General features: G+C 37.0%; 1 protein-coding gene across 1 annotated transcript in view; it reads left to right on the top strand.

Moving 5' to 3' along the window:
- The first annotated feature begins 5,384 nt into the window (after positions 1-5,384).
- The window catches only part of ssx2ipa (synovial sarcoma, X breakpoint 2 interacting protein a), a 43,144-nt gene continuing 29,485 nt past the window's right edge, over positions 5,385-19,043 (top strand). The window contains exon 1 of the mRNA XM_039735362.1: positions 5,385-5,558. The gene's annotated coding sequence lies outside the window, so the exon portion shown is untranslated. The remainder of the gene's footprint in view (positions 5,559-19,043) is intronic.

The following is a 19,043-nucleotide window of genomic DNA, read 5'->3' as shown; positions in this document are numbered from 1 at the left end:
CAATTGGATTCAGGTCAGGACTTTGACTAGGCCACTCCAAAGTCTTCATTTTGTTTTTCTTCAGCCATTCAGAGGTGGATTTGCTGGTGTGTTTTGGGTCATTGTCCTGTTGCAGCACCCAAGATCGCTTCAGCTTGAGTTGACGAACAGATGGCCGGACATTCTTCTTCAGGATTTTTGGTAGACAGTAGAATTCATGGTTCCATCTATCACAGCAAGCCTTCCAGGTCCTGAAGCAGCAAAACAACCCCAGACCATCACACTACCACCACCATATTTTACTGTTGGTATGATGTTCTTTTTCTGAAATGCTGTGTTCCTTTTACGCCAGATGTAACGGGACATTTGCCTTCCAAAAGTTCAACTTTTGTCTCATCAGTCCACAAGGTATTTTCTCAAAAGTCTTGGCAATCATTGAGATGTTTCTAAGCAAAATTGAGATGAGCCCTAATGTTCTTTTTGCTTAACAGTGGTTTGCGTCTTGGAAATCTGCCATGCAGGCCGTTTTTGCCCAGTCTCTTTCTTATGGTGGAGTCGTGAACACTGACCTTAATTGAGGCAAGTGAGGCCTGCAGTTCTTTAGACGTTGTCCTGGGGTCTTTTGTGACCTCTCGGATGTGTCGCCTCTGCGCTCTTGGGGTAATTTTGGTCGGCCGGCCACTCCTGGGAAGGTTCACCACTGTTCCATGTTTTTGCCATTTGTGGATAATGGCTCTCACTGTGGTTCGCTGGAGTCCCAAAGCTTTAGAAATGGCTTTATAACCTTTACCAGACTGATAGATCTCAATTACTTCTGTTCTCATTTGTTCCTGAATTTCTTTGGATCTTGGCATGATGTCTAGCTTTTGAGGTGCTTTTGGTCTACTTTCTGTGTCAGGCAGCTCCTATTTAAGGGATTTCTTTATTGAAACAGGTGTGGCAGTAATCAGGCCTGGGTTTGGCTACGGAAATTGAACTCAGGTGTGATACACCACAGTTAGGTGATTTTTGAACAAGGCGGCAATTACTTTTTCACACAGGGCCATGTAGGTTTGGATTTTTTTTCTCCCTAAATAATAAAACCATCATTTAAAAACTGCATTTTGTGTTTACTTGTGTTATATTTGACTAATGGTTAAATGTGTTTGATGATCAGAAACATTTTGTGTGACAAACATTCAAAAGAATAAGAAATCAGGAAGGGGCAAATAGTTTTTCACACCACTGTATATATATATATATATATATATATATATATATATATATATAAAAGTCAACGTATCTGTGTGTGTATGTATGTATGTTCCAGCATCACTTCTGAACGGCTGAAGCGATTTTCATGAAACTTGGTACACATATTTCTCATTGGTCGTCTAAAAATACTGTAGGGTTAAATCAACCCTAACCCTAGACTAGAATGTTATAAAGTCCAATTGTAGTGTCCTAAGTAAGCCTAGAAGGAATAGAGAGACATTTCTTAATAAATTCCAAATTTTTGAGTAACTATTAAGTTTGACCAGTAGAGGGCAGTATATTTGAACCGTAACCCAAAACTTGAAAAATTAAGTAAAAAATGAGTGGAATTGGTAAGAAAGATTAAAAACTATTGAGCAGCCATAGAGAGGACAAGATTTATTGGATTTTTGGAGAGTTTTGGTAACATTTTATAGAATGGGTGTATGGACCTTTAAAAATAAAAAATTCTATGAACAGAACAAGTGTACCCATGCATGCCTTTGGGCAAATATCTCCTACCCTAAGCCACCCCCTTCTGGGTAGGGTGGGGGGTGATCTCACGGTCTTGTATGCATGTTATCATCCAGTTGATACTAGGAACGGCCACCAGAGGGCAAACTGGACGTGACTGCCACCATTCTTTATGTTTGAGCACCACTGTGCCCCTGCTGCTTTTGAAATTAAATAGAGTTGGCCGCTTCCAAGCATCAACTGGATGATAACATACATACAAGACTGCAAGACAAGCATATTTGTGAGTCTTTATTGTTTGTTAATTTATTTTTATTTTTAAAGTTGTGCTTTTTTTTATCATATTTTTCTCAAACAATTAAAAAAAAAAAAATTCCTCCCAGGCAACTCTGGGTATTTCAGCTAGTAGGGAAATAATTACTGGATTGGAATAGTGCTTTATTTTCAATTATTTGTTTTTTGTCTAGTAAAAAATGACTTCTTTGTAAAGATCTTGCAAACAACGTTGACCTGCCTAACAAAAAGAAAACGCATACAAAAACGCTACACAATTTGCCCAACGGAACAAACAGAAGTTGCATTACGTGACGCAATCACTCAAAGGTAATTTAAGATGGCGGTAAATTATTTGTGATGTTCAAAAGTCTAGATTTAATACTAAACTTTCTTTGTGGTCCTAGCTTGTGCAAAAATCTCATTCTGGTTTAGGATTTTATGTTTTGGTTAAAGTACTGGACTTGGTTTTCTGGTTATTCTGATTTTTTGACTTTAACTCCTACGAAATGTTGACAAGAAATTTACCATTTTGTCTCCTGACCCATTTGTTCTCCTTTTCATGCTGCTTTTCCCACTCTGGCAGCACACTCACACGTAGCACTAATACTTGAACCCAACCCTCTGAGGCTGAGAGACAGCACCACTAAACAATGTGACACCTAGAAGTTATAGTTTACCCTCTTGTTTCTGAATAACTTTGAGATCATCTTGAATATTTTGTTGCCTAGGATCTTGTTAATAAGGCAGTCAGTGTGAATTGGTTATTGATTATTTCTGAACTTGTTTTTTTCTCTCTTAATACTTCTTCTGAATTTACCTTTCCATAACCTCACCCCACCTTTCTAATCTTTAGATCTGGTAAAACTCAAAGCAGCATTCTAAGTGGAGGAATGTGTATCTGAAAGCTCGACTACTTCCAGTCACTATCAGCAATCCATATACCTTAGAATCTGAGTGAGTAACAATCAGAAAAAAACATAGCTATACAAAACAACAATCTATAAAAACATATCAGAAAGTAATTAAGCAACTCCTTGTTGTCATTTCCTTAAGAACAGATTAAGCCAAATTGCAAACAAACATCTGGTAAACAGTTCCTTGCCTTGTGTCTGACGTCCCATTGCCATGTAGCACATTTGTTCATAATTGTTTTACAGTCTCTTTATTACCAATATACAACAGGAATGACGTGTAATTATGTTTTTTCACGTCAGACAGCTGGAGACTGCTTGAATGTCACCAATCCCTAGTACACAATCAAATCAATCATACAAGCCACCAGTATAGCTAAAACAAAAGCACAAAACAGGCAAATAAAATATTTTATAAATAGTAAATGGGACTCACTTTGCTGCTGCTCTGGATTCATGACTGTGTTCCTATTACTTTGTCAAGCCCATAAAGTCAAAGCCCAGTCTCTGTTCTCCCATTGACCAGTCTGAACCTCTGCAATGAGCCGTGGGTCATCACAAGGGGAAGCAAATTGTGTCTAATCTGCATCTAAAGGGTAAGGTAAAGCACATCTGTTTAAAAAAGCTATTTCTCTGCTCATACTGGACATAAACACTTAAGTCCTGCAGCTTATTAAGTTTTTTATTTTTATTTGGATGTTTTTGGACCTGTTTTACAAAGGGCAACTGTGTCTTTCTCTCTTTGGTTGCTCTAAACTATTGCTAACAAAGACCCATGCTGTACATCACAGGTTATGAGATTATGACCAAAGATGTTGGGATGTTGTACAAAAAAAGGGGTTTAAAGTCCAAAAACTTTTCAGTCAAATCTTGAACTGGGGCCATGCATGAAACCCAACAGAATTAGCTCCAACATATAGCAAAATAATAACAATGGCCTTAATCTTATATGTTGTAGTACGATTACAAATAAAAGAAAAGGTTGTAGTCTGGGACAACCTATCATACTTAGCAGCATATTGTTTTGTTCTGGATTATGCCTTCATGAAATGGGGCCAGCTGTGCATAGTTTTAAATATTAAAAACATCTTTCCATTTCCTAACTTACTGTTTAGCACTGTACAGAGATGGATTGCCAATGAAAGCAGGAAAAAATGCAAAATGGGGAACCATTCCAGGGTATCAAGCCAATCCATTAGACTGTCCACTTCCACTTTAGACTGACTTTGCAGTAATCCTAGTTTCCCAAGAAAATGGCAAACCTCCCAAGCTTTCATCCAAACAATACCCAGGCATTCAAACATGGGAAACGCAGCACATGCAAGCCACTCTTCTGTAAAAAACGGGTGCACGTAAGGACATCTACAAGATAATTGTGATATATAAAGGTAAATTGTGTAGAAATTTTGAACACTCTGGAATTTATTAATCAGATTTTTGCCATATGTATTTTAATGTTTTTTTGGCATTTTTCCGCCTGAATCCACACTAGATTTTATAATGCAGGTCACACTCTCGCACATAACATTGCAATTTAGATTCAACAATTATCCTAAATGATACAGAAAACTTTATTAACTGAAAAAGCAGAGAAGGGGAGATCATGCTAAATCTACATTGACTATGACCGAGTCAAAAGCTGGGAGGCATCGTTTTTTTAATACGTAGCAAAAACACTCATATGATGTAGCAGTAACCTAAATGATTAAGTAATTACTTATGTGATGCAGGGTCATTTAGCCTCCCAAAATATCATGCTTCTAACCACCTACGGCAGTGCTTCCCAAACTCGGTCCTCGTTTTTCATTGAGGTGGTCTTGACTTCCATCCAAATCCACAAGCTCTACATGTTTGATTAATTGTCGTTTATTATGTGGGTGAATGCTTTCGCGGACCCTGCGATGTACCAGCGTCCCGTCCTGGATTAGTTCGTGATGTTACGACACGCCCTAGCAGATTAGCGCATACCCACCAAAGCCCGCACATAAACCTCGAAATTCTTTACAAACCTTACAAAGATTTTTAAAAGTTGGATATGCCAAGTAAACTTTCACCGAACCGGTATATACAATAAATCCAGCCATCCATCCACTCCCCCATTTTCTAACCCACTTGCATGTTTCGTAACAAAATCATCCTTTAAGAAAAATGGAGCCGAAAAGAAATCACCGGCGAAAGTGACAGCAGTGTGAACACCTGTTGCTGGTGGAGCCTCGCACAACGTTATAAGGAATTCCAAAAGACAGTACACGTCCAAATGTAAAACGATTAATGAAATAAGATATACATAAATGGCACACTAAACAGAGCATCATATTTGATCAGTAATTGATACTTCACGCCGGTTCCTAACGATAATACACTAGCTTTCCTTAATGTTTCTCGGCTATAATCTAAGCCAATAATATAGGGCCGCACTGGTTGCTCGGCAACCGTTTATCCAATAGCGTGAGTTGTCTGTTGTAAGGTGACGGAGTCTGCATGCTTCAAACCTGCTGCTGCTGTAACTGGTGTAGGAGGGGGTGACGCGCTGAGATCAGCTGCGGTCGTGGTGTTGATCGTGAGGAGATTACATTAATAACTGTACTCACGGAGTCGGACGCGGAGGGATAAAACATTCAGCATTTGTTTACTTGGGCAAACCAGGAGGACTCTTCGGGTGTACGTCATTTAAAACCATGTAGCGTAAGTACCGCATATTGACTAGAGTATTAAAGAACCCGAATGTTCTTTTTTATGACGGACAGCTGCAGTGCTAAAACTCCATGCAGACAGCCTTGTCTGGTGTTGCGGACAGAATAAGTAAAAGGTATATGACAGGTGGTGGAGGTTAGCATTTTGGCTTGTATGGATGCTTCTCGAGTGTTCGTCTGGTGGAACATTTTCTTTTTACGTTTACTCTCCGATAACTTCGTTTTTTGTAGTTAAAAGTTAAGTACAGTCTAAACCATCTGCTTTTAAAATGACACAATTTTGACTTTTTCATTCTGCTAATTGTATACCTCTCTCCGTTAAATCCTTTAAAAATGCTAGAGTAGATATAATTTAAGACCTGCTGCTATTGGCCTCTTGAATTTTCAGGGAGCCTTTGACCCCCCATTTATTTTTTACTTTTACTAGCTGTCTGTAGGAAGGTGTTATCGCAATGATAGCGCATATGTTATGTAGGGATGTGTTCAAAAGTCCACCTTTATTGTAGTTGCATCATGTTTTATCCATTTTTTTTTTTAAACCGTATTTTAAATTGTTAGAACAGACATTCATTGGTGGTATTCGTTAATAGTTTATCAAGGTGTGGTTAAGTCGATAACGTGGTATTTCGGTCCCTTTCCCTATTTTACCACTAAAACAGTTAATGTTTCATTTGTGCAACAGTGAATAGAATGATGCAGTGTTCGGTTAGCGGTCGTCCGAGACGTTGGTATTTTGATATTGCTAGGATTTAATATGCTTTCATTAATGTTGGGTCTGGGTGTGAGGGTGGAATGAGATGATGTATATTCAATGTTACATTTAACCAATTACTTGATATATATTGCATTTATTTACTGATAAATACTTTTTCTGCCTTCAGACATTTAACTTTTATTGGTAAGTAAACTGATTCTCTTGCAAAGAACCTCGCTGCTTGAGGGGTTTGCTGTTAGTCACTGAAGATTTTTTTTTTATTTATTTTTCTTTGCCAATATTCTTTCCTCCTGTGCTGTGCAGGTGGTCTCATTTTGTTTTGCTTATTCACTAGGCATGATCACTGATGTTTCATCTTCATGTCAGTATGGACTACTCGATAATCATGGTGGGGAGCACAAAGCATAGGGCCCTCCTTAAGGCAGTAATAAAGAACTTTAGGCTGAAATGTTGTCAAATAAGGTTTGTGATACTGCACCATGTGCCTGTTTAAACATTAGTGTATTTTATCCAAATAACAGACCGGAGGCCTCATGTATAAACAGTGTATATGCACAAAAATGTTGCATACACCTGTTCCATGCACACTTTGAAATGTATAAAAATTAAACTTTGCGTAAAGCCATGCACATTTTTGAGGCAGTATCACACCATGTGTATGCATGTTTCTGTTTGGTTATGCAAATTGGCGGCACCCAGTGTCAAACCAATACCACTGTTTCTGTGTGGTCTCTCTTTTGCAGTGAAGTGGGATTTATCGAATACACCAAAATTAATTCCATATCATTTACAGATTTAATTCACTTGATTGTAATCGTTCTGTAAAAATAAATGGTGCATGGAATAGTCAAACTATTCCAACTACCATGGCTGCTTTAGCGTCATTAGATGACATTGCAAAAGGAAGAATTAGTGCATATTTATAGGTGATGACGACTGGCTTCCAAGTTGGTTTTGATTTCTAAGAGCTGTCTTTGTGAAGCTGTGTGTTGAACTGACGCTGGCTTTGCAAAGGCAGAATTTGAGGAATTATGCTCTACTTGATCCTTTGTCAGTTCTGTCCACTCTCAGGTTTTTAGCCACAGGAGCTTTTCAGTGTGAACTTGCTGACCAATTGGATATTTCATAAACATCACTGAGTCTCACCGTGCCAGCAGTATAGGACGATATTATCATCTTGTCATCCAGACAGAAGATTTCCTTACACTGCGGTTGAATTGGAAAACATCAAAGCACAATTCGCAGCAACTTCCGGTTTTCCCAATGTAATCAAAGCGGTCAGCTGAACGCACATTGCTTTTGCAATGATGCAGGACAAGATGCATCAGTCAGTAATGAATCACCAAAAGAATGAGCTGGACTTGCGTTGTCTATTGTAGGAGAGCCTATAAAAACTGCAGCTCTGCACAGTCACAGGTGCTTTTTCCAGCTAGTGTTGCAAAAGGCAAGCAGTCCTTTTAAAGATGGTGAGTCGCCTCAAAGACCCATGTAAAGAGCAGCAAATCTATCTGCCGTGGGCGCCGACACTGCTCTATAAAGAGTGCTTCAACTTGGTTTGAATGTAATTAGCAGAATGTAAAAACAGGTAATCAGATGCACCATTTATTTTTTTAACCATAAAATTCTTCTTTTTTTCCACATGCTTTTGCCATTGTCTTTTAACAAAGCACTGAATGGAAGGGGCTATTTATATTGATTTGCATATTCAAATCTGTGCAGTCCTAGGAGTTGGGGTGAGGCTGTAGGTGCATGGTCTTGCATTAAATTTCACGTTAATTGGGATTTAAAAAGGGGAAGTGGATTTAACTTGGCATATCCATAGTTTTATGGATCTGAATTTTTTTGCGCATACACGTATTTCTATTTTTGTCTGTACTCCATGTTCCAGTGTGAATTCTATGCACTGCATTATACATGAGGCCCCTATACTGGAAACAAAAGTAATTTTTATAGATACATTGGGAAAAATAAGTATTGAACGTGTCAACGTTTTTCTCAGTAAATATATTTCTAATGAGGCTATTGACATGAAATTTTCACTGGATGTTGGTAATAACCCAAGTAATCCACACATACAAATAAGTCCATAATTTATGTGTAATTAAGTTTTTTTTTTCTCCAAAAAAAGCTTGGTGGAATACTCAAACTTGTTTTTTAATGTTGCCCCATTTAAATTGTAGTAATGGCAGAGAAAATATTTTGAATCTCATGTTTTTGTGCAGAATAGTGAGTTTTATAAAGGTTATGATAAATTACAAGCCAATGGTGAACAACACTGTACAACTGAAAAATGTCCATGGAAGAAAAAAAAAATCTTGCGTCATTCATTTTGCATAATCCATTATTATGCAAGTATAGTTATGTGCCAGTGGGCTATTTCTTATTTGAATAACCGTTTGAGTATTAGACAGGCAGTGTGATGTAGTGGTTAAGGCTTTGGACCTCAAAAGGTTGTAGATTCAAACCCGACTACTGGCCCTGTGTGACTATGAGCAAGTCTCTTCATCTGCCTGAGCTCCACTTGACCTTCTCAAGTGTTGTAAGTCGCCTTAGATAAAGGCATCAGCCAAATAATAAGCAGTATTAAGAATTGTATAATGCTTATGGAATGTGCAGAAGTAAAATAAATGACAAAAAAACAAAGTTTAAAATTGAATTAAGTAAAGAACGTTTATTTTTAAAAACTTTACTGTAAATAAATAACAAATAAAAGGCTACAAGTTGTATGGAAGATGATGAAGCACTGGGGAGCATCAAATAAGCAAAGGTATCTGGATGAGCATGTTTCTGTCAGCAGATATTTGAAAATGTCACTACCTTTTTTTTTTTTAACAAATTCTTTTAAGATTTCTGTCTCTTCTTTAATGTTCAATTTAAAACTGAAATAGTTCCAAACTGCTAAAGTTTCCACCTGAGTGTCAGTTATCATCTTTTATTCTTATTTAAGTGTATTTAAATGCGCTACTGGGGAAGCATCCCCAACCTAACTTTCCTGAAATCCTGCTGTTGTGCCAAAAGCAATAACTGCAATTAAGTTCAGAAATTGTCCAGTCATTACTTGGAAGAACGCTATCGAATTAAATCAGTTTACAGAGATTTGGAAAACGTTTATAATGGGGGTGCACAGCCTTATTTGCCCTGATTGATCAATCCAGGTTGAATCGGTGATGCCTGCAGGTTGTTTAATGTTATAGTGTTTGTTCTATTGTTTATAATCCTGCTCATTTTTGATGTTCACATTTCCACTTCTACTACCTGATTAGATTTCACCACTTTATAGTATTCCGAGTACCGTTGGTAGCTTATTTAACCGTTTACTGGCATTTATACTACTTGTGTATAAGTGTTTATAAATTTGTTCGTCTCCTGTAGAACTGGGGATAATCTGGAGTCAGGAGTCATTTGCAGCAGACAGGAAGAAAAATGCAAGGTAATTTTATATAAAAAAAAAAACAACACCACAAAACCTGTACCCAGGCGGGCTGGCAGTGTGGTGCAGTGGAATTTGGACCTAGGATTTAGAGCAATGAGGTTGTGGATTCAAATCCTGCTACTGACATTACATGACCAAGAGCATGTCACCAAATGTAACCAATTGTATCTCGAATGTTCTAAGTCGTGTTAAACACACCAGCTAAATAAGTAATAATAATAATGCTAGGTCACTGAAGCTGCTTAGTCTTGAACATGCTATGTACAATTACACATGAGTAAAATATTCCTGCATTTGTTCAATTTCCACTCTTCCCAGGCTTTTGTTGATGGTCAGTGTTTCTCATCAGTTTTCTTTGGCAACCAGTCAGTTCTAACTCTGCATTGCATTATCCTTTAACTTATTACAATGCCATTTACAGGCTGCATCTTTCTGCTTCCAATGAAATGAATTGAATTATTTTACGTTTGAAAGGCTTATTTTCTTCCATTTCAAGCACTACAGAAAACAACTGGTTGTTGTATGGTTTGAAGGCTTCTTAAACGAATGGGGCACCCCCTTTAAAGTCCACAGATGGAACCGGGCAAAGAGACTTTTACATTGGCACTTGACGAAACAGTATTGTAGCTTTATTCAAACACACAGCAACTTTGAACTACTTAGTAGTTTTACTCCATTGGTGGATTAAAAGAACTCAAAGGCGTCTTTCTTGGAAGTATTCGTTTGAAGGGAGACAGAAGCAAAGCCATAGAGGGCTAATACTGTTCTTTTAAAAGTCGTCTTTGCTAGGGAGCTTACATTGAAGATGCTTATACTTGGAATGTAGATGCTTTAAGAAGAATAGTCTTTTTCCATGATCCTATTTTGTCCTTTAGTTTTCAACATTTTACTATAGTGTGTGTCCATTTAAAATGTTATTTTTTTCTTCCCCTCATGTTTGCTTTGTTTAAATTAGCTAGTAGATTTACAGACATTGCTTGACACGTAGTCAAAGTTGTTTTAGTAAGCTTCCATTTTAATAATTTTAAGTTGAATAGGGCAATTCATTTTATTACTTCTTCTGATCTATACTAATAAAAGGCAAAGCCCTCACTGACTGACTGACTGACTGACTCACTCACTCACTCACTCACTCACTCACTCACTCACTCACTCACTCACTGACTTACTTATCACTAATTCTCCAACTTCCCGTGTAGGTAGAAGGCTGAAATTTGGTAGGCTCATTCCTTACAGCTTACTTACAAAAGTTGGGCAGATTTCATTTCGAAATTCTACGCGTAATGGTCATAACTGGAAGCTATTTTTCTGCATACACTGTAATGGAGTTCAGCTGGAAAGCCGAGGGGGGCGGAGTTTCTTCTGACAACATCACGCCTCCCACGTAATCACGTGAACTGACTGTCAACGCACTACGTAGAAAACCAGGAAGAGCTCCAAAACGCGCTGAAGAAAACATGCAGTATATAATTGAGAAGGCAGCGAAACAATAAGAAGTGAGCGAGTGACATATACACTGAATCCTCCAGGCACTACTTACAAAAGGTTACATTGACAATCGCACAGATGAGAAGGTTCGATGCATGTGCTCCATAACGCATTAAAAAAAGGTTACATTGGGGAACTTGTGTCAATGCATGATTTCCTGGTACACCGATTACATTGATCAGCGCTTCCCAAAACCTGACGGTCATAACTAGAACCTTCTTTCCTATACAGTACTGTATACGCCATAGCGGGCAGCTCGCTCGCCGTGTGAGGCGTGGCGGCTGAAGGTATGTGCTTAGCATATTCATAAGTAAGGCTGCTGCGCAACTCAGCACGCCTCGACAATCGCACAGATGAGAAGCTTCGATGCATGTGCTCCATAACGCATTTAAAAAAAATAATGCATTTAATCACAGTTTCAATTACAAGCAAAGGGGAACTTCTGTCAATGCATGATTTCCTGGTACACCGATTACATTGATCAGCGCTTCCCAAAACCTGAGTATATAAAGACGGTGTTGGAATATTTCGGAATATATAATATAAGCGCTGGATAGTCAAAACTTTATATATTCCGACGCGGACTTTATATATTTAAAGTCAGCGCTGGAATATATGAAGTCAAATCTTGAATGTATAAAGTCAGCGTCGGAATATATTGTCACGCTTGGGTCATAGATTTGCACAGAGACACAGGAGATCGTAGAAACAAGAAGGATTTTTATTCACAGACTGCAAACACATCAGCTTAAACGTGCTCCATGACATGTCAGAGATGACAGTTCTGCTAGGAGCAGAGAGAGACAGATAAAAGCAAGCAAACCATCAATTTTCAACTGACCGGTGCTGCACAAGGCTTTTAAGTTAGTGGAGTATCGCGCGAGGTTTGCATTACGCGTTATAGCGCAAGTGAGAAAGTAAGGAGCAAGCGCTGGAATAAAATCCACAAGTTAATACACAAGCTGTCTCTACAGTTTCTCCACACTGAATCCTCCAGGCACTACTTACAAAGGGTTACATTGACAATCGCACAGATGAGAAGCTTCGATGCATGTGCTCCATAACTCATTTAAAAAAAATTATGCATTTAATCACAGTTTCAATTCCAAGCAAAGGGGAACTTGTGTCAATGCATGATTTCCTGGTACACCGATTACATTGATCAGCGCTTCCCAAAACCTGAGTACTGTATATAAAGACGGTCTTGGAATATTTTGGAATATATAATGTAAGCGCTGGATAGTCAAAACTTTATGCAAAGATGCCTACATTTAACTTACATTCCTACCAAAGACATTTCTATCGACTAAATAAAAATCCCTTCTATTTAAAATTTAAATAGAACTTGGAACAGATGTTCATAATATCCACGCAGACTTGCACGTGAGAGCGGGAGTCATCCGTTTTAAATAAATTAAGATTTTGTACAAATAATGTTTTTCATTTTTCTTCCTTGTTGGATTCTGGCACCCCCAGCAACAGTTGCTCATATAGCAAAGTGTAAAATGTTATCTATAATTTTATTTATTTTTTTTTTTGTTATGGACTTCCCCAAAACTGTTGATCCCTGTAAATAGTTTATAGTATAACAACACTATAATCTGTTGTAGCATGAGCGTTAATTAGCGTCACACCTCACAACCTACGTGTACCACGTTTTTGGCTCTAATGCTAGAAGCGCGGTGGATGCTGTGGGGGTAAGTTCTGGTTTCTGTTTCTTTCCCGATTATTTTTTTTTCATTTACTTTGTGTTAATAATTTATAATCGATTTAATTTATTACTTAATAGGCAGAGGAAAGAAGACGTGTATGTGACGCTCTTATTTCTTTCTTTTTGTTTTGCAAAGATATGCTATATAAATATATATATATTTTTTCTTTTCATTTTTTAAGAATAGATATGACAACAACACTTATATCAATGACAAAACAATTACATTAACAATCATGTTATGTTTTTTTTTTTTAATTTTTCCTTTTCTTTTTCATAACTTCTTTTACACACTACTTCTCCGCTGCGAAACGCAGGTATTCTGCTAGTTTATTATAAATGACCAGTTTTGATAGTTTTGAATTCTAATCATAAGAGTTTTGTTGTTGATTACATTGTTAACAATATTGTTTTTCCCATATGGAATGCATCTTGACATGAAAAGGTATATATTTTTTTTGTGTGTGTATTTGGGCTCGGGTTTCTAAAATGTATACTAAAGTTAAGAAAAAGTTATCTAATTTGCCAGGTGAAGTAATCAAAGTTCCTAGCCCTGGGCTTGGTAATGTTGTTCTATTGCCGAAAGGGGGTGCTGCCTAAATTAGTAGCAAGCTATTATTACCTACTGTATTTGTATGAATTTAAATAATGTCGTTCTTGCATCATAAGTATTTAACAATAGCTCAAAATAAATTAATGGCTTTTAAGCACCTCATTCTGTTTAGGTCCAGTGCAGGTCAGCTTCTCTGGCCTTTTGTAGGTGAAGAAATACTAATGGTGCATTTGGAAAATTTTGTTCAAAATTTCTTGGTATCAAAATGCGATAAGAAGGCATTTTGGAGAGTTAGAGAAGCAAGTGAAAAAGCAACAAAGTTACCATACAAACACTTAATTTCCATTGGCATTTAATGTTGAGGTCCTCAACAATTGAAATGTTTTTTCATATAATAATTTAAATTATAATGAAAAATATTTTTGTTTATTTTAGTTCAGAGTGCTTAACATAATTTCATGGTTAAACCTTTTATATCTAGGTCACTTAGAAATGATGTAGCACAGACACATCCGTCAGCTTTTCTGTATGCAGCTAATGCCATCTGGGGAGAAGGGATTAGTGAAAATGAACAAAAGAGTGTTATGATGATTTCCACTTGTGTTCTTGTGAAGCAAATAGGAGCATGTCTGAAGCTTCAAATTAGGTACTGAGGATACTTAAATGCTTGATATTTCAAACTGGGTAAAGAAAGATAAAGCTTTTTTTTTAACATTACTACTTTGTTACATTCTCAGACCTGCTTTGTGCAGCAGTTTGCATTTATCTGTTTTAATATTGTCTTTTTTTGCATTTGAATCCACATGAAATAATCTTTGTAAATCTTGAGGATTATAACTAAGGTTTATTAAACCTGGTAAACATGAAAGGCTTATGTAAGCTACAAGGATAATCAAAATATCATGAAGTAATGTTTTGTATATTTAAACTGCTGCTTATAAAACTGTTATATGTTGATTTGTTGCAAAGTTTCTAATGAGGTAGCCTTTGCTACTTAGTGCTTGGAAGTGCTCAGAAGAGTATAACCACAATATATTAAAAAACAAAAACAAAAACAAACAATACCAAAACGCACACACTAAAATCCTGCAGGCTTAAATCCTTCTGTTTGGTGCACTAGAATTATAAATACAGGGAATTGTCAGGTGCACCGGGCTGTACAAGAATACATACCCTTTGGTTATTGTATTTATGACATACTGTGTCATAAAAGGAAATTTCACCTCTAAATCTTACAGAATACTAGTTCTGTATTGGATTTCTCCTGAACAGTTTCAATTTCCACTTCTATGCATGGCCATGCCTTATTGATGTGGTCTGTTTAAACGTAGCCTGTAAATATTATAGCAGTATACTTCAGTTTCTTCAGCAAAGTTTATAATGAGGAAGCCATTTGCTACTTAGTACAATTATTAACACTTGTTTTGAAAGCTATGATCAGTCCTTAATAAACACTTGAATTTTAAAGTGCAAGGTTTTTTTTCCAAAATGCTTGCAGTAAGCTGATACATTTTCCTTTCAGTAATTATTTGCAGAATATGATTCCAAACATTCCTTTATATAATTCTGCTTTCATGCAGTTTGTGCACCAGCAAATAAAATTAAACTGCTTAGGCAAGATTTAACTACCAGCACTTGCTTCAGTAAGCCGTCCCCAAACCTAAATACACCGCATCGGACATAGCAAGGTGCTACTGTGCAAAATTAATTAATGTCAATATGGTTTATATGTTTATAAATTCCACATTTAAAGGAGAAATCTACAAAAGTAATCCGTCACTTTTCATCACCATCTGCAATACACACAAGTCCCTCTATAAAATCAAACCACCATGCAATATGTAATGTTAACTGTGGCAAAATGGCTAGCATTACCTTTCACCTCTATAAGCACATTTAATTGAAGTTTTACTTAGTAACAAATCATAGAAATCAACCTATAAGGATAAGTGTCTATGTACCTTTGTCCTTTTGGTTGTTATATGTCTGTCATTCAAAAAGGTTTGCTGTCACTGTGCATACTTAGGTTTTTTAATTAATTTACTCTCCAGACCGATTATTTTTCTGTCTCTTTGGGCACTCCTCTGTAATGGGCAATATGAATTGTATGGGGTGTGGTCTTTTTTTTTTTTTTTTGTATACTTTGTGCACACACACCAAAATGTTGCTTTGTTCTTTGATACATGCAAGCTAAACTGCAACAAAACATTTTATAACAATTAATAATCAGATTTCATATAAAGCACCAGTAATTTATTGGAAATGTCTTCCTTATGGATGAAATTGCCTTGCTATTCCCACTATAATTAGCAGTTTAAAGAAATGCTTTCAAAAAAGGCAAATCCTGTACAGTGAATTAGTCTATATTTAATGCATATACCCTGACTTGTAAGGCCTTGTTCACACGGGCGTTAATTTTTTGGATAAACGAACTTGCTCTGAACGTCCTAGACGTTTATGTTGCATTTTGTGGTGGCGATCGATTGACTTCTACACCGGCGTTCGTTTGTCTCTGTCCAACGCCAGCCTGCAATCCAAATTGTAGTCTGTGTGTTAACCTGTGGAGGCAGTGTCGGGAACTGGATATGAAAGCCCTTGTCGTTTTATTTGAGGTGCCTCCTTTCAATATGGACCATTTTGCTATGTTAGATATTAATCTTCTTGTTTTAAAAATACTCGTAATACGGCGACGTAGGGAGAGAAGAAATCGCTGCCGCTACTGGGTTCATCCTCTGACTGCACAACGTTGGGTTAAAGGAAGTTTTTTTTGTGCTTTATGAAGAAATGCGATATATGGGATATATCCGGTCCTCTAGAAGCGGTTTCCTTGCGTTCGTTGGGTTTTGAACGCCAAGAAAAAGCTGCATGCAATGTTTTTTTGATGCCGTATAAACACACTGCCGGACAAACGCACGTCACCAAAGCCCGTGTGAACAATCTCATTGACTCCTTCCTACGTGTAGAAAACACTCGGCGCTTGACCCGCGCTCACCGGACTCTACGAACGAAAAAAAAACGCTTGATTTTAACGCCCGTGTGAACAAGGCTTAATGGTTGTAAAACTGTAGATTTTATATGAGAGTAGAAAACTTCTACCAGTTGACAATGCAAGGGAACTTCATAATATAATTCTGTCAGCTGTACAGTATTAATGGAAAATATATATATGAATGCAAATTCAAAGTTATAACTTACAGTAGTGAACATTTTAACAACTGTATTTCAATATGTGTACAGTGACCTAAGATTTCATTTGGAAATGGCACTATAGAAATATGTAATTCTAATTACCTTGCAGGAACAAACCGGCCAATACATCAGTCATTTATAATTTCAGTACATTTTTATTATAAAGTTTAAACTAATTGTATACAAGAAAACAATTAAGCACATTTTTAAACATCCATAATGATCAAACTAACTCTTTAGATTGTTTAAACAGGTTCATACTGTCTTATAGGCAAATTCAAATTAACTGAAGTATTCTTGTTGCCTACTATAAATTAATCAATATCTCTAGTTTTACAAAAGGAACATTTGTTGTGCGCTACATCCACTAACTAAGTAAGCAGCAGGAGAAGTAGTGACAATTTTTGATATCCTGGGGCCTAATGCCATGTGTAGAATTCACACTATAACACAGCATATGGACAAAAGCGGAAATGTGTTTATGCACAAAAAAATCCAGGTGCATAAATCTGTCCGAACGCCAACTTCCACGTTGTTCTGCTACATAAATCCCAGTCAGCGTGAAAAGAAATGCACGTGCACACGCCTGCTGCACCATCCCAACTCCTCCCAGAATTATGCCTCTTTGAATATGCAAATCAACATAAATGGCCCTTAAGCTCAACGTTCTGTGAAAAGGCAATGGCAAAAGCACGGGGGGAAATAGAAGAATTTCAGCGAATACCAAGAGGGGGAAAGGACAAACGTACTATTTGTTGGTTTAAATCGTGGTATAAACAACAAAAGTAAGTTGATCGAGTGACAGAGTGTCAGAGAAACTCGAAAGCTCAAGTTCACAAAGTCGCACAGTGACCAAAATAAAAAAGTTGTCAGATATCAAAGTCTGTGTGAAAAGGTGAGTCGTAGCCCACTGTCTGAGTGTCATATGAAAGCTTATTAGGGAACAGAGAAAAAAAAAATAGGCACACAATGGGGGGAGGAAAAAGCATGAAATGTCAACTTTAATCGTGATATTTCCACTTTAATAACGTAGTTTTTGTCATTAAAGTAGAACATTGTAAACTTCATCTTTAAATTGTTTAATTTACTAGTTTTTCAAATCCCCTCATAACTAAAGTAGCACATTAAATGCTTTGTTTTGTATTTGATCTATGTGCTCTGTATGTGAATCACTACATGCTGCTTAAACGTGCTTTCTCTTCCTCCAACAGAACACAGAATACATTACGTTTGTGATATTGCAACTCTCCGAATAATTAAAATACTGAGATGTATACTTGATATCATTTTCATGATGATAGGAGTTAAAGCATGTTATTAAACATGGGAACACAGTGGCGGAGTGATTGTTCATGCCTCACACAAGATGCTTGCTGTGCCATCCGCAACCTTTGATGAAATAATTAATTGCATCAGTACTGTCTCTTTCAAACGTACTAACCCCTAATTCCTGCTCTTACTTTTCTTTCTCCAAATACCCAATCGCCACATAATCAGCTCTGTAATAGACGTTAAGCCATAGAACGCCGATTCTTCAAAACTGTACATCACATTTAGAGTGTGAAAACGTTCGTTCGCAACATTTTTTTGTGTACACACCGTTTATACATGGGGCACCAGGTGTGTATTGTATTGTTTTTATATAAAACTATCAAGATACTATATACACTCATTTTAAGCCTTAGAATTAAAGCACAATGGAATCTGGATATTTTATGTGAAACATATAAACCAAATTACACACACATACGCACACGTGTGTATAACCAGTAGGTTTTGTCTCTCTTGATCCACCTAGCTACAATTTCATCCTGTAGCATAAAATTCAAACATAAGTAGTTTCAAGTTTGACAGGAGGAACAGACAAATTGAACATTTTGTGCTTCAGTGTGTTGCATGAAAACACTTTAACTTATAGACCATGTTCTCAGTTGCTGTTAATAGACCATACTCTACCCCAGATTAAGAGCAATTTTGTTACTGAAGTCGAGGAATATGCAGAAACCCATTTAATGTCCTTTCTCATCTTTCCAGATAGTGGAGAAGTTTGTGCTTTACTAGGAAATGGGCAGTGCTTCCCTGAAAATTTTAACTTTTTTTCCAGTTTTTCATCCAGGGATGAAAACATGTGGGTAACATGACTTTTTAAAAATATCCTAAAACTAGCAGACCACGTGCGCTTCGCTGCAGTCGCTGTATAATTGGAATAATTATGTATCTACATGCGACTTATAGAGCTTCTTTATATACAACATTTTTGGTTTATCCTCCTGGAGCCAAAATGTATAAATTTTCTCCATGACTAATTCGTGAACATGCTACATAAAAAACAGAAACGGGAAAAACGGCAACACCACCGGGAACAACAGTAAATGAGATAAAGTAAAA

The sequence above is a fragment of the Polypterus senegalus genome, chromosome 14, assembly GCF_016835505.1.
Source record: "Polypterus senegalus isolate Bchr_013 chromosome 14, ASM1683550v1, whole genome shotgun sequence".
Taxonomy (NCBI): Eukaryota; Metazoa; Chordata; class Cladistia; order Polypteriformes; family Polypteridae; genus Polypterus; species Polypterus senegalus.
Note: the sequence above shows the minus strand (reverse complement) of the source record. Positions and strands in the feature narration are given on the sequence as shown.